Source organism: Panthera onca, chromosome A2 (genome assembly GCF_046562875.1).
Source record: "Panthera onca isolate mPanOnc1 chromosome A2, mPanOnc1 haplotype 2, whole genome shotgun sequence".
Classification (NCBI taxonomy): domain Eukaryota; kingdom Metazoa; phylum Chordata; class Mammalia; order Carnivora; family Felidae; genus Panthera; species Panthera onca.
In genome coordinates, this window is record NC_138340.1 from 57,457,960 (window position 1) to 57,470,931 (window position 12,972).

Here is a 12,972-nt window from a genome sequence, read left to right on the forward strand (position 1 = left end):
CTTATGCTTTGGCTCTCTCCCACTCTAACCTCTTTTTTTTTTTTTTTTCCTTCCCCTCCCCCATGGGTTTCTGTTAAGTTTCTCAGGATCCACATAAGAGTGAAACCATATGGTATCTGTCTTTCTCTGTATGGCTTATTTCACTTAGCATCACACTCTCCAGTTCCATCCATGTTGCTACAAAAGGCCATATTTCATTCTTTCTCATTGCCACGTAGTATTCCATTGTGTATATAAACCACAATTTCTTTATCCATTCATCAGTGGATGGACATTTAGGCTCTTTCCATAATTTGGCTATTGTTGAGAGTGCTGCTATAAACATTGGGGTACAAGTGCCCCTATGCATCAGTACTCCTGTATCCCTTGGGTAAATTCCTAGCAGTGCTATTGCTGGGTCATAGGGTAGGTCTATTTTTAATTTTCTGGGGAACCTCCACAGTGCTTTCCAGAGCGGCTGCACCAATTTGCATTCCCACCAACAGTGCAAGAGGGTTCCCGTTTCTCCACATCCTCTCCAGCATCTATAGTCTCCTGATTTGTTCATTTTGGCCACTCTGACTGGCGTGAAGTGATATCTGAGTGTGGTTTTGATTTGTATTTCCCTGATAAGGAGCGACGTTGAACATCTTTTCATGTGCCTGTTGGCCATCCGGATGTCTTCTTTAGAGAAGTGTCTATTCATGTTTTCTGCCCATTTCTTCACTGGGTTATTTGTTTTTCGGGTGTGGAGTTTGGTGAGCTCTTTATAGATTTGGGATACTAGCCCTTTGTCCTATATGTCATTTGCAAATATCTTTTCCCATTCCGTTGGTTGCCTTTTAGTTTTGTTGGTTGTTTCCTTTGCTGTGCAGAAGCTTTTTATCTTCATAAGGTCCCAGTAATTCATTTTTGCTTTTAATTCCCTTGCCTTTGGGGATGTGTCAAGTAAGAGATTGCTACGGCTGAGGTCAGAGAGGTCTTTTCCTGCTTTCTCCTCTAGGGTTTTGATGGTTTCCTGTCTCACATTCAGGTCCTTTATCCATTTTGAATTTATTTTTGTGAATGGTGTGAGAAAGTGGTCTAGTTTCAACCTTCTGCATGTTGCTGTCCAGTTCTCCCAGCACCATTTGTTAAAAAGACTGTCTTTTTTCCTTTGGATCTGCTTTCCTGCTTGGTCAAAGATGAGTTGGCCATACTTTTGTGGGTCTAGTTCTGGGGTTTCTATTCTATTCCATTGGTCTATGTGTCTGTTTTTGTGCCAATACCATGCTGTTTTGATGATGACAGCTTTGTAGTAGAGGCTAAAGTCTGGGATTGTGATGCCTCCTGCTTTGGTCTTCTTCTTCAAAATTACTTTGGCTATTCGGGGCCTTTTGTGGTTCCATATGAATTTTAGGATTGCTTGTTCTAGTTTCGAGAAGAATGCTGGTGCAATTTTGATTGGGATTGCATTGAATGTGTAGATAGCTTTGGGTAGTATTGACATTTTGACAATATTTATTCTTCCAATCCATGAGCAGGGAATGTCTTTCCATTTCTTTATATCTTCTTCAATTACCTTCATAAGCTTTCTATAGTTTTCAGCATACAGATCTTTTACACATTTGGTTAGATTTATTCCTAGGTATTTTATGCTTCTTGGTGCAATTGTGAATGGGATCAGTTTCTTGATTTGTCTTTCTGTTGCTTCATTGTTAGTGTATAAGAATGCAACTGATTTCTGTACATTGATTTTGTATCCTGCAACTTTGCTGAATTCATGTATCAGTTCTAGCAGACTTTTGGTGGAGTCTATCGGATTTTCCATGTATAATATGTCATCTGCAAAAAGCGAAAGCTTGACTTCATCTTTGCCAATTTTGATGCCTTTGATTTCCTTTTGTTGTCTGATTGCTGATGCTAGAACTTCCAACACTATGTTAAACAACAGCGGTGAGAGTGGGCATAGACAGGGATTGATTTAAAGTAAAGAGGTTAATGAGGGGCAATTGGGTAGTTCAGTTGGTTAAGCATCTGACTCTTGATCTCCGCTCAGGTCTTGAGCCCAGGGACATGAGTGCAAGCCCCGTGTTGGGCTCTGTGCAGGGCACGAAGCCTACCTTATTATTTAAAAAAAAATTTTTTTAAAACATTTATTTATTTTTGAGACACAGAGTGAGTAGGGGAGGGGCAGAGAGAGAGAGAGAGAGAGAGAGAGAGAGAGAGACAGAATCCAAAGCAGGCTCCAGGCTCTGAGCCATCAGCACACAGCCCAATGCGGGGCTTGAACCTACAGACCATGAGATCATGACCTGAGCTGAAGTCAGATGTTTAACCGACCGAGCTACCCAGGTGCCCCACATGAAACCTACTTAAAAAAAAAAAAAAAAAAAAGATTAAAGAAATAGCACAGGGGTGAAAAGGTATGGCAAACAATTCTGAAGATGGTAGTTCGTGTGGCCAGGCTTTGGGGAGGCTTTCCACACACCTGGGCCTCCCCTTTGCCCCGGCCATCTTGAATATCTGCTTTTTCCAGAACACGCTGAGTCCTTTTCCCCCTGGTGTTCGCATATGCTACTCTCCTGGCCAGGTCTCCAGTGTCGCCTCTGGGAGTTTCTTTGCAAGGCATTTATTTTTCACATTAAATTTTTTTAATCCATCTGGAATTTATTTAGGTATATGAGGGGTCCAATTTTATTTTCTTCCAGATAGATATTCACCTGTGCCAGCACTGAGTATTTCACGATCTACGCTTCCCCGACTGAACTGAAATACTACCTTTGTCAAGAATCACATTCTTACATATACTAGGATCTATTTGGGGGTTCTCTCTTCTTTCCCGTTGCCCAGTCTTGTGCCAATGCCATGTTGATTTGATTACAGCGGCTCTATAGTATGCTCTTCTTTCTGGTGAGGTGAAAAAAAAACCCATGTTATTCTTTTTCCGATTTTCTTTGGTTATTCTTGGGTATGTATGCTGCCACACGATCTTTGAGGTCATTTCATCCAGTTTTGAAAAAAAAAAACACCCTAATCGTATTCTAATTTGAATTACATTAAATTGACACAGAAAATATGGAGGAATTGACATTTTACGGTATTCCCTTCCAGGAACATGGCATGGCTTTTGCTCTTTTCCAGGTCTTATTTTGGGATCTTCCAGAAGATTTAATTCCATTTATGTTTCTATACTTTTATTTATATGCTTCATCTCCATAAACAACACACAGGACTGTTTCGTGTTTAAAATTCTGCCAGTTCTTTCTTTGGCTAAAACATTATGTGCCTTCTCCCTTCCAGACAATGTGACTGCTGTATAGCATTCCATCCAAAGAACTTTCTAGTTGTTTATCCAGTACCCTCAAGATGGGCCATTAGCTTGCATCCAAAGTCTCCCTCTCTTTTTTTAATGCTTATTGATTTTTGAGAGAGCGCAAGCCGGGGAGGGACAGAGAGAGGGGACAGAGGATCTGAAGTGGGCTCTGTGCTGACAGGCTGACAGCAGCGAGCCCGATGCGAGGCTCAAACTCACGAACTGCCAGATCACGACCTGAGCCGAAGTTGGATGTTCAACCAATGGAGCCACCCAGGTGCCCCCAAAGTCTCTTTTGATTTTTTTTTTTTTAGCAAACAGTGCCCCGTGAATATCTTTGCCCACATGTCTTTTGTTCATGTGAGATTTCTCACATGCCTAGAAGAGGAATTGCTGGGTCGTGTGGCATTTATATCTTCAACTTCACTAGGTACAACCAAACTATCCTGCAAAATACTTATACCAGTTTACATTCTGGCCAATAGAGCAGGAGAATTCTGGTTTCTCTACATTGTAGTCAGCGATGGGAAATTTCTCTCCTGACTTTTCTTGGCAAACTCCATCTTTATTTTATTTTATTAATAATTAAAAAAATTTTTAATGTTTTATATATTTTTGAGAGAGCGAGCGAGTGAGCGAGAGAGAGAGAGCACGCACCCGAGCATGAGTATGGGAGGGGCAGAGAGAGAGGGAGAGACAGAATTCGAAGCAGGCTCCAGGCTCTGACCTGTCAGCACAGAGCCCGACTCGGCGCTTGAACTCACAGGCCATGAGATCATGACCTGAGCCCAAGTCTGACGTTCAACCGACTGAGCCAGCCAGGCACCACCCCCCCATTTTTTTTTTAACGTTTATTTATTTTTGAGACAGAGAGAGACAGAGCATGGGCAGGGGAGGGGCAGAGAGAGACGGAGACACAGAATCCAAAACAGGTTCCAGGCTCTGAGGTGTCAGCACAGATCCCGACACAGGGCTCAAATTCACAGGCCGTGAGATCATGACCTGAGCTGAAGTCAGACGCTTAATCGACTGACCCACCCAGGCGCCCCTCCCATCTTTATTTATTTTTTTTTTAACAAAAAGCTCTTTTTTCATTTTTGTTTTTAGTCTTTATTTTTTTGTATGGGATATATATGGAAATACATGTGAGGAGGCATGAATGTATATATCTATCTCTAACTCAGTCTCTATCTGTGGAAGTTCAACAGAAATAGAAGTTTACACAGTAAAAAGTCTTCTCCAATCCCTATCCTTGGCCACCCACACCTTGGTCCTTTTGTAGGTGCCAGCAATTGTTAATGGTTTCTTTTGTTTTCCATCCAGAGAAAGTCCATCAATATGTAAGCAAATATGTATATGTGTTCTTTCCTTATCCCAGTTTTAATCAAATGGTAGCAGACCACACTCTTCTGCACTTTTATTTCTCTACTAAATCTATTTGGGGATCATTCAATATCCTTTTTAAATTTTTTAAAGTTTATTGTTTTTATTTATTTTGAGAGACAGAGATAGAGAGCAAGCAGGGGAGGGGCAGAGAGAGAGGGAGACAGAGCCCCAAGCAGGCTCCGTGCTGCCAGCACAGAGCCTGATGTGGGGCTCAGACTCACAAACTGTGAGATCATGACCTGAGCCGATGTGAAGACTTGAACACTTAACCGACTGTGCCACCCAGCTGCCCTTATCCTTTTTAAAAAAATGTTTGTTTCAGACTTCAAGCTGTATTACAAAGCTGTCATCATCAAGACAGTATGGTACTGGCACAAGAACAGACATTCAGACCAATGGAACAGAATAGAGAACCCAGAAATGGACCCACAAACATAGGGCCAACTAATCTTTGACAAAGCAGGAAAGAATATTTAATGGAATGCAGTCTTTTCAGCAAGTGGTGCTGGGAAAACTGGATAGCAACGTGTGTGGAAAAATGAACTGGGACCACTTTCTTATACCATACACAAAACTAAACTCAAAATGGATGAAAGACCTCAATGTAAGACAGGAAGCCATCAAAATCCTCGAGGAGAAAGCAGGCAAAAACCTCTTTGACCTTGGCCACAGCAACTTCTTACTCAACATGTCTCTGGAGGCAAGGGAAACCAAAGCAAAAATGAACTATTGGGACCTCATCAAAATAAAAAGCGTCTGCACAGAGAAGGAAACAATCAGCAAAACTAAAAGGCATCCAACGGAATGGGAGAAGATATTTGCAAACGACATATCAGATAAAGGGTTAGAATCCAAAATCTGTAAAGAACTTATCCAACTCAACACTCCAAAAACAAATAATCCAGTGAAGAAATGGGCAAAAGACAGGAATAGACACTTCTCCAAAGAAGACATCCAGATGGCCAACCGACACATGAAAAAATGCTCAACATCTCTCATCATCAGGGAAATACAAATCAAAATCACAATGAGATACCACCTCACACCTGTCAGAATGGCTAACATTAACAACTCAGGCAACAATAGATGTTGGCAAGGATGTGGAGAGAGAGGATCCTTTTTGCACTGCTGGTGGGAAAGCAAACTGGGGCAGCCACTCTGGAAAACAGTATGGAGGTTCCTCAAAAAACTAAAAATAGAACTACTCTATGACCCAGCAATGGCACTACTAGGTATTTATCCAAGGGATAGAGGTGTGCTGTTTCGAAGGGGCACGTGCACCCCAATGTTTATAGCAGCTCTATCAACAATAGCCAAAGTATGGAAAGAGCCCAAATGTCCATCGATGGATGAATGGATAAAGAAGATGTGGTATACAGATACAATGGAGTATTACTCGGCAATCAAAAAGAATGAAATCTTGCCCTTTGCAACTACGTGGATGGAACTAGAGGGTATCATGCTAAGTGAAATTAGTCAGAGAAAGACAAATACCCTATGACTTCACTCATATGAGAACTTTCAGATACAAAACAGACGAACACAAGGGAAGGGAAGCAAAAATAATATAAAAACAGGGAGGGGGACAAAACAGAAGAGACTCATAAAAATGGAGAACAAACTGAGGGTTATGGGAGGGGTTGTGGGGGGGTGGGCTAAATGGGTAAGGGGCACTAAGGAATCTACTCCTGAGATCATTGTTGCACTATATGCTAATTAACTTGGATGTAAATTTACAAAATAAATTAAATAAAAGAATCATGACCAATCAGTAAAAATTAAAGGTATTACATAGGAAGAGAGCTCAGAAATATTTAAGTAATTGCTTCTGTCCTGAGATTAAAAACCACCAGAAGAAGATGGCTTCTTAGGTATAAGTAATGAGAGGACAGCAGAAAAGAGGGGGCATGTTTCCAGCTACATTCTCTTCATAAAGTTCCTAGCTGTCTCAATTGGGCATTCTGGTATGTTAGTGAAAATGCTCGCATTAGGGTTCTGAAACTATCATTTTAACTAGTCAAGTACTATATAAAAACTATTTTGAGAGGCACCTGGGTGGCTCGGTTGGTTAGGCGTCAGATTTTGTCTCAGGTCAAGGTCTCGCAGTTTGTGAGTTCGAGCCCTGTGTTGAGCTCTGCACTGGTGGTGTGCAACCTGCTTGGGATTCTCTCTCTCCCTCTCTCTCTCTGCCCCTTCCCCACTTGCACTCGGGCTCTCTCTCTCTCTCTCTCAAAATAAACAAATAAGCTTTAAAAAAATTAAAAAAGCTATTTTGAAAAAAATAAGTAAAATAAAAAATGTTTATTTATTTTTTGGCGGGGGGAGGGGCAGAGAGAGGGAGACAGAAGGATCCAAGCTGGCTCCACACCGTCAGCACAGAACCTGACGCTGGGCTCGAACTCATGAACCATGAGATCATGACTGGAGTCGAAGTCAGACAGTTCAAAGTCAGACACTTCTGACTGAGCCACCCAGGTGCCCCAGATCATTCAATATCCTTACATAAAAAGCTTCCCCTTTCTTTCTTCTTTTGTCCCTCCCTCCCTCCCTCCTTCCCTTCCTTCTTTCCTTCCCCCACTCCCTTTCCCCCCCCCCCCCTCTCTCTTTCTCTTCTCTCTCTCTCTTCATGATAGCAGCATAACATTGCACTGTTTGGTTGTATGACTATACTTTTAACCTCTCTTCTAGATAAGCATCTTTCATTTGCAATCATTTGCCATAATGTACAAGGCTGCAGTGAATTTCCTTACAAATTCCACAAGTGTAAGAGCCTCTCTGTATCCTGTAAACGAAACTCTTGGTTCAAAGCATAAACGTGTTTGTAATCGTGTCGCATTGCCCGTCCCACCCCAAGACTGCATCAGTTGGCACTCCCCTGCAGGAACATATCATGTAATCGAATGTTTGGGTGTGGCTAATACTGATTGATATAAAATGGCATCTCAAAGTATTTTAAGATGTGTGTTTAAACAGCATTATGTGGTATAATTTACACACCATAAAGTTTATTCGTTTTAAATGGACGTTTCATGAATTTTAGTAAATTTATGGAGTTGCAGGCATCACTACAATCCGACTTTAGAACATTTCTCTCTTCCCAAATCTTTCAATGTGTTTTACATCTTCGTTTCTCTGAGTGAGACTGAGTATGTTTCCATCCATCTAAGAGCTGTGTCGAGTTCCTTTTCTGTGAACTTTCTGTTCATACACCTGGCCTGATTTTTTCGGTTGTATTTTTGCCTTATTGATTTGTTGGCCCTCTTTATATATTATGCTCTCAAACTAGGGTTAAGTGTCACTCCTTCAAGCACCCTGTGCTTCTAATTCTTATCGGCTGGAATGAACAGAATCTATTAATGTGTCTGCATCTCCACCATCCTGTGAGTTGTCTGCCCACAGTGACAGTATTTGGTTTCTGCCCACAGTGAGTTGGGCAGTATCTGGTTTCATTCCAGGCCCCCACCTTTCGGCACAGGACCTGACCCAGAGTTGGTCTCTGCAAATAAGCTTGGATCCGGTATCTGTAAATATGTGTTCCTTGACCCTCAGGGTTCCTATCACAAGTTTTGATGATGTGTTAATCTGTGTGGTTACGTCTGAGGGCCAGGCACCATGGTGGTTTTATTCAATACCGTATACCCACGGTGCCAAACCGTGTGGCCAGATACATTATTTTCTTTAATTAACTTATTTTTTTAATGTTTATTTTTTGAGGGAGAGGGAGAGCAGGGGAAGGGCAGTGAGAGAGGGAGACAGGATCCCAAGCGGGCTCCTCACTGACACCAGAGAGGCCCGATGTGGGGCTCGAACTCATGAACTGTGAGATCAGGACCTGAGCCAAAGTTGGACGCATAATTGATTGAGCCACCCAGGCACCCCAACTCTTTTTTTTTTTTTTAAGTTTATATATTTACTTTGAGAGGGATAGAGACAGCATGAGCCGGGGAGGGGCAGACAGGAGGAGAAAGAGACAATCTCAAGCAGGCTCCGAACTATCAGTGCAGAGCCCGATTTGGGGCTCGAACTCACGATTAGAGAGATCATGACCTGAGCCACAATCAAGAGTCGGCTGCTTATTCAAATGAGCCACCCAGGTGCCCCTACAACTCTTTAAATACATGCTCACGAGTAATTCTCATAATAACCCGGGAAGGAAGGTTGCGGAAGCAGGCCTGAGGCTCAGAGTAGGAAAGTGATTGCCTAAGGCCACCTGGCCAGAAAGGGTGTGAGTGTGTAGGTTGGGGGGAGTGGCCCGGGAGCTCCTCTTCTGGGAGGCAACTGGGGCACTTCTGACAGAACAGAGCACCAATTCTCCGAGTCCTTGGGCAAAGCCTCTCACAGGGTTTGTCACCGGCCCACCTGAGCAGGGCGAGGCTTGGCCTAGTGCCTGATTAGCCCCTTCTGGCCTGGAGACGGGCTGGCTGGATTCCCACCTGGAAGCCCAGTCGGGCTGTGGCCTTCTCTCCGTTCTCGATATTTCGCCATCCATGACTCATGCACGGCAATTAATCATCACCGCCTCATGACAACTCAGGTATAATTATCTTGTATCATGAGTGAAGTCTCAACCGGCAGCCCCGGCCTTCCCAGAGAGACCACGGTTCCCTGAGAATGCAGGGTGAAGGGTGAGAAGTGTTCTCTCCCCCCCCCACCCCCCCCAGGCAAGGCAGGCCAACCTTGTGGAGGGGCCTCCATGGTGCTCTCTCCCTTAAATATCCGGGCCCCTCTGGACTTGCTGGCGGGAGCAGGCATCCTGGGACTGGGGTGAGCAAAACACAGGGGCAGCTAAGGTGGGGGGGGGGGGGGAATGGTATAATAGTAAGGAGAAATGATAAAGATAGCAGGGCATGGTCTGGCTCACTTGCTCTGGCCTCTCCTTGTCCTCATTCACTCATTCCCTAAGTTGTGACTAACGCCAACCAGTTGTCAGAGGAGACCCCAGCCTCTGAGCTACTGCTGGGAAGCAAAACAGACTCCCTTTCCCCAGGGAGCTAGCATTCCAAGGGAGCAGGGGAGCTGGCTGCAGGCACACCCTGAGAGGAGACTATTTTGCAATGTGGTAAGTCCTTACTGTAAAAGAAATGCCTAATGCCGACCAAGGAAAGTCGGAAGGCTCGGTTTTTGCTCTCTGAGGGGTGCCATCTGAGCAGAGGCAGAATACACTCTTGGTAAAAGGGGCAGCAGACACAAAGGCCTGAGAGTGGGAATGTTCTGGTTTGTTCAAAGAACAGAAGGTAGGCTGTTCCCGCTGGAGCAAGAAAGGGGGAAAGCAGGTCTGAGTGGTCAGCAAAGGCTATTGCACAGTTTGGCTTTTATTCTAAATTCAGTGGATACAGTCTAAGAAGTGATTTCTTGTGGCCAACTAAGCTGCATGACCTTTGACAGTTTGCTGGGTCTGTAATTTCCTGCCATCCATCTCTCCTTTCAAGAAACACTTAAGGAGCATCTACCGTGCGTCAGCCCAGCCCTGGGGACACAGCAGTGACAAAACAAAGCCCCAGCTTCTGGGAGAGTCCACCTCCTGGAGGAAAGGACCCCTGCCACAGCTCTTCTGCCTGGTGACTCCGGTTCAGGCTGCCAGCTCCCGGAGACCCCAACTCGGGCCACCCGTGGCCGCCAGGTGGCGCTCTGCGCCTGCGCAAGGGCCTTAGCTCGAGGGTCGCCTGGCAGAGACCGGACCCCGGCGGGGGAGGGGCGGCCGGGCGGGGGGCGGGGCCCGCGCCGCAGGTTGTGTGACTTTGGGTTTGACCTGCCTGGAGATGAGCTAATCCCGCCGTATAATAGACTCCGGGGAGATAGGGAAAATGGCTGCGGCGCTATCTGCGTCGCCATGGGGACCATCGCGCGCGCGCGGGCGGGGCGCGAGCCTGGAAAAATACAGCCTTTGTCGGCGGCGCGTGTCACTCACTGCGCGGGGACCTCAGGCGGCGGGGCTCGGGTCTCTCTTTCCCTAGGTCCGGAGCGGGGAGCTCTGGGGCCTCCGGCAGGGCATGCCTGTTGAGGCTATTGGGACCCCTGGGTGTCCCCAAACTCCTCGAAGACCTTTCTCCCTTACAGGCCCCCACACCCCGTTTTCTGTCACTAGCACATTCCACCCCTTTTGCTGTGGAGTCTGTCGCACCCGCGCACACCATTCTCTCCCCTCTGGCTGTCTCTTTCCCACGCTGGAGAGGGGTCCCGGCCCGTGTGTCCTGAGCCTACCCAGGCAGGCGCAGGGACAGGCCCCAACGACCGCCCTTCCCCCGGCCCCTCCTACGGCACACCGGGCACACCCAGGCATATAGATGCACAACAACACAACCACCCTCACACAGATCCGTGCACCCCGAAGGCACACACTGGGGTGAACTCTGACCCGCGGCACACTCACTCCTGACAGTCACAGGAATGCACGGATGCGCATGCTTACAGGCACGTAGGAACCCAGAGCACTGAGTAGGGTCGACACCTGCAGGCACACACCCGTGTCTGAATATACACATTCGCACGCGACCTAGTGGCAGATGACACCGCCTCCTGTGTGCACTCCTCAACGGCCTCCTCGAGGGCAGGTACGTTGTGGCACTCAATACGCTCATCCACCACACCTGTACACACGGATTTGCACACCCACTCCTTCACACACCTGCCTTCCCACCCTGAGTGACACTCGTGCCTACGCACTCACGTGCAATACCCCCTCCTCTGTGCACCCTCCAACAGCCTCAGCTGGCCCCCCCCCCAGGCATTCACAGCACACACGCCCACCACGCCTGTGAGCATGGGCTTGCACACCTGCGCTTTCTTGTAGCACACTTCTTTGACATGCCCGCATGCACACCAATACCCTTTCTTGTTCAGTGCCCATCCACTGGCACACGCGAATGTCCATGCAAACATGCCAGGCACACCCGGGGGCGCACGCGCGGGTGCCCCCGGCAGGCAGGCAAGCAGGCAGGCAGGCGGCGCGGGCACAGGGCGCCCGGCGTGCCCCCCGCGGACGGCTATCTGCCTGCCCATCAGCGCGCGGATCTGCGGTGGTAAATGATGCATTCGATGGCGGGCGCATTTGTTGTGCGCGCTCTGAAAGGGCTCCGATAATCTGGAAGGCAGAGATAAGGAACACCATTTATTCCGCGGCACTTTGGAAACAATTCCCAGCCCTGTACAACCCCATTCTCGGGCAGCCTCCGGGAGCCGGGCAGATAACGATTGGCTATTCATTATCTTCGCCGGGAACAAAGATTAGCCGGCCGAGATGAAAAATTACCCCGGACAGCGGCGCAGCCCCGCTTGGACCCCCCTGCCCGCCACCGCCGCCCGCGCCTCGGTGCCCCGCCCGGCCCGCGGGCTCTGCGCTCACGCCCTCCCGGCCCGCAGCCTGGCGCTCGGCCTCCCGCGCTCGCGTCCGCGCGGCGCTCGGCACTGCCGCTGTCCTCCAATCGGTCTGTCCGTCCCACCCAGCCCGTCTTCGGCCTCCCTACTTTTCCCTCGTTCTCTTTGGGGCCCTTCCCGCTCTCCCTCTTCTCCCCACTGCTCTGGGAACCTGCCTGGGTTCCCTTCTCCCTTCCCATACCTCTGTTTTTGTTGTGTTTTGCTCTCTCTCTCTCCTCTCTGTATCTCTCCTCCCTTGTTTCTCTGTTCATGGCTGTGTCTGGTTAGCGCGTTTGCTGCTTTTGTTCCCATCGCTCCGACTCTTTCTGCCACTTTTAAGTTTGTTTTTGTCTGTTCCTGCGTGTCCCCATCCCACCCCTCCAGCCCCTACTGGCGTCTCTGTCCCTCTATGGCCGGTGCTTTTTAAAATCTGTCCTCGGGTCTCCCTGTCCTCCTCTCCCTTCTCTGGGTCTTTCCATCCCTGGGCCTCCATGTCTCTTAATCCACACCCCCTACCCTCTTAAGACTGTATTCCTGACAGCAGACCAGAGGCCAGCCCAGCCCAGCAGAGAGATGGCAGGTGGGGTGGGGGTGTAAGACTGGAACCCCCCTCTGAAGAAACAAGACAGAACTAGAAAAGCCTCGGTAGACACTCAGGCGCTGCTGGGTTCACGGGGATTTGCTCTTGTGCCCCCGAACTGGCTCCCTCATGCCCCTCCCTGGTGAGGCTGGGGGCCTTGGGAGCGGGTGGTCCCAGCGAGGCCACCTCATTAGAGCAGTTATTCAGCATGGTGCTGGCGTCGGCAGATAAGCCTTATCAGCTCATCTCCCCCTCCCACAGACAGACAGAGAGTGCCCTGGCAAATGGCACCCCAGAGCTCCACTGGCCGCCTGCCCTGCCGGTTAGGGATGGTGGGTGATCTGGGAAGACACACAGTATATGTGTCACCCAGAGACAC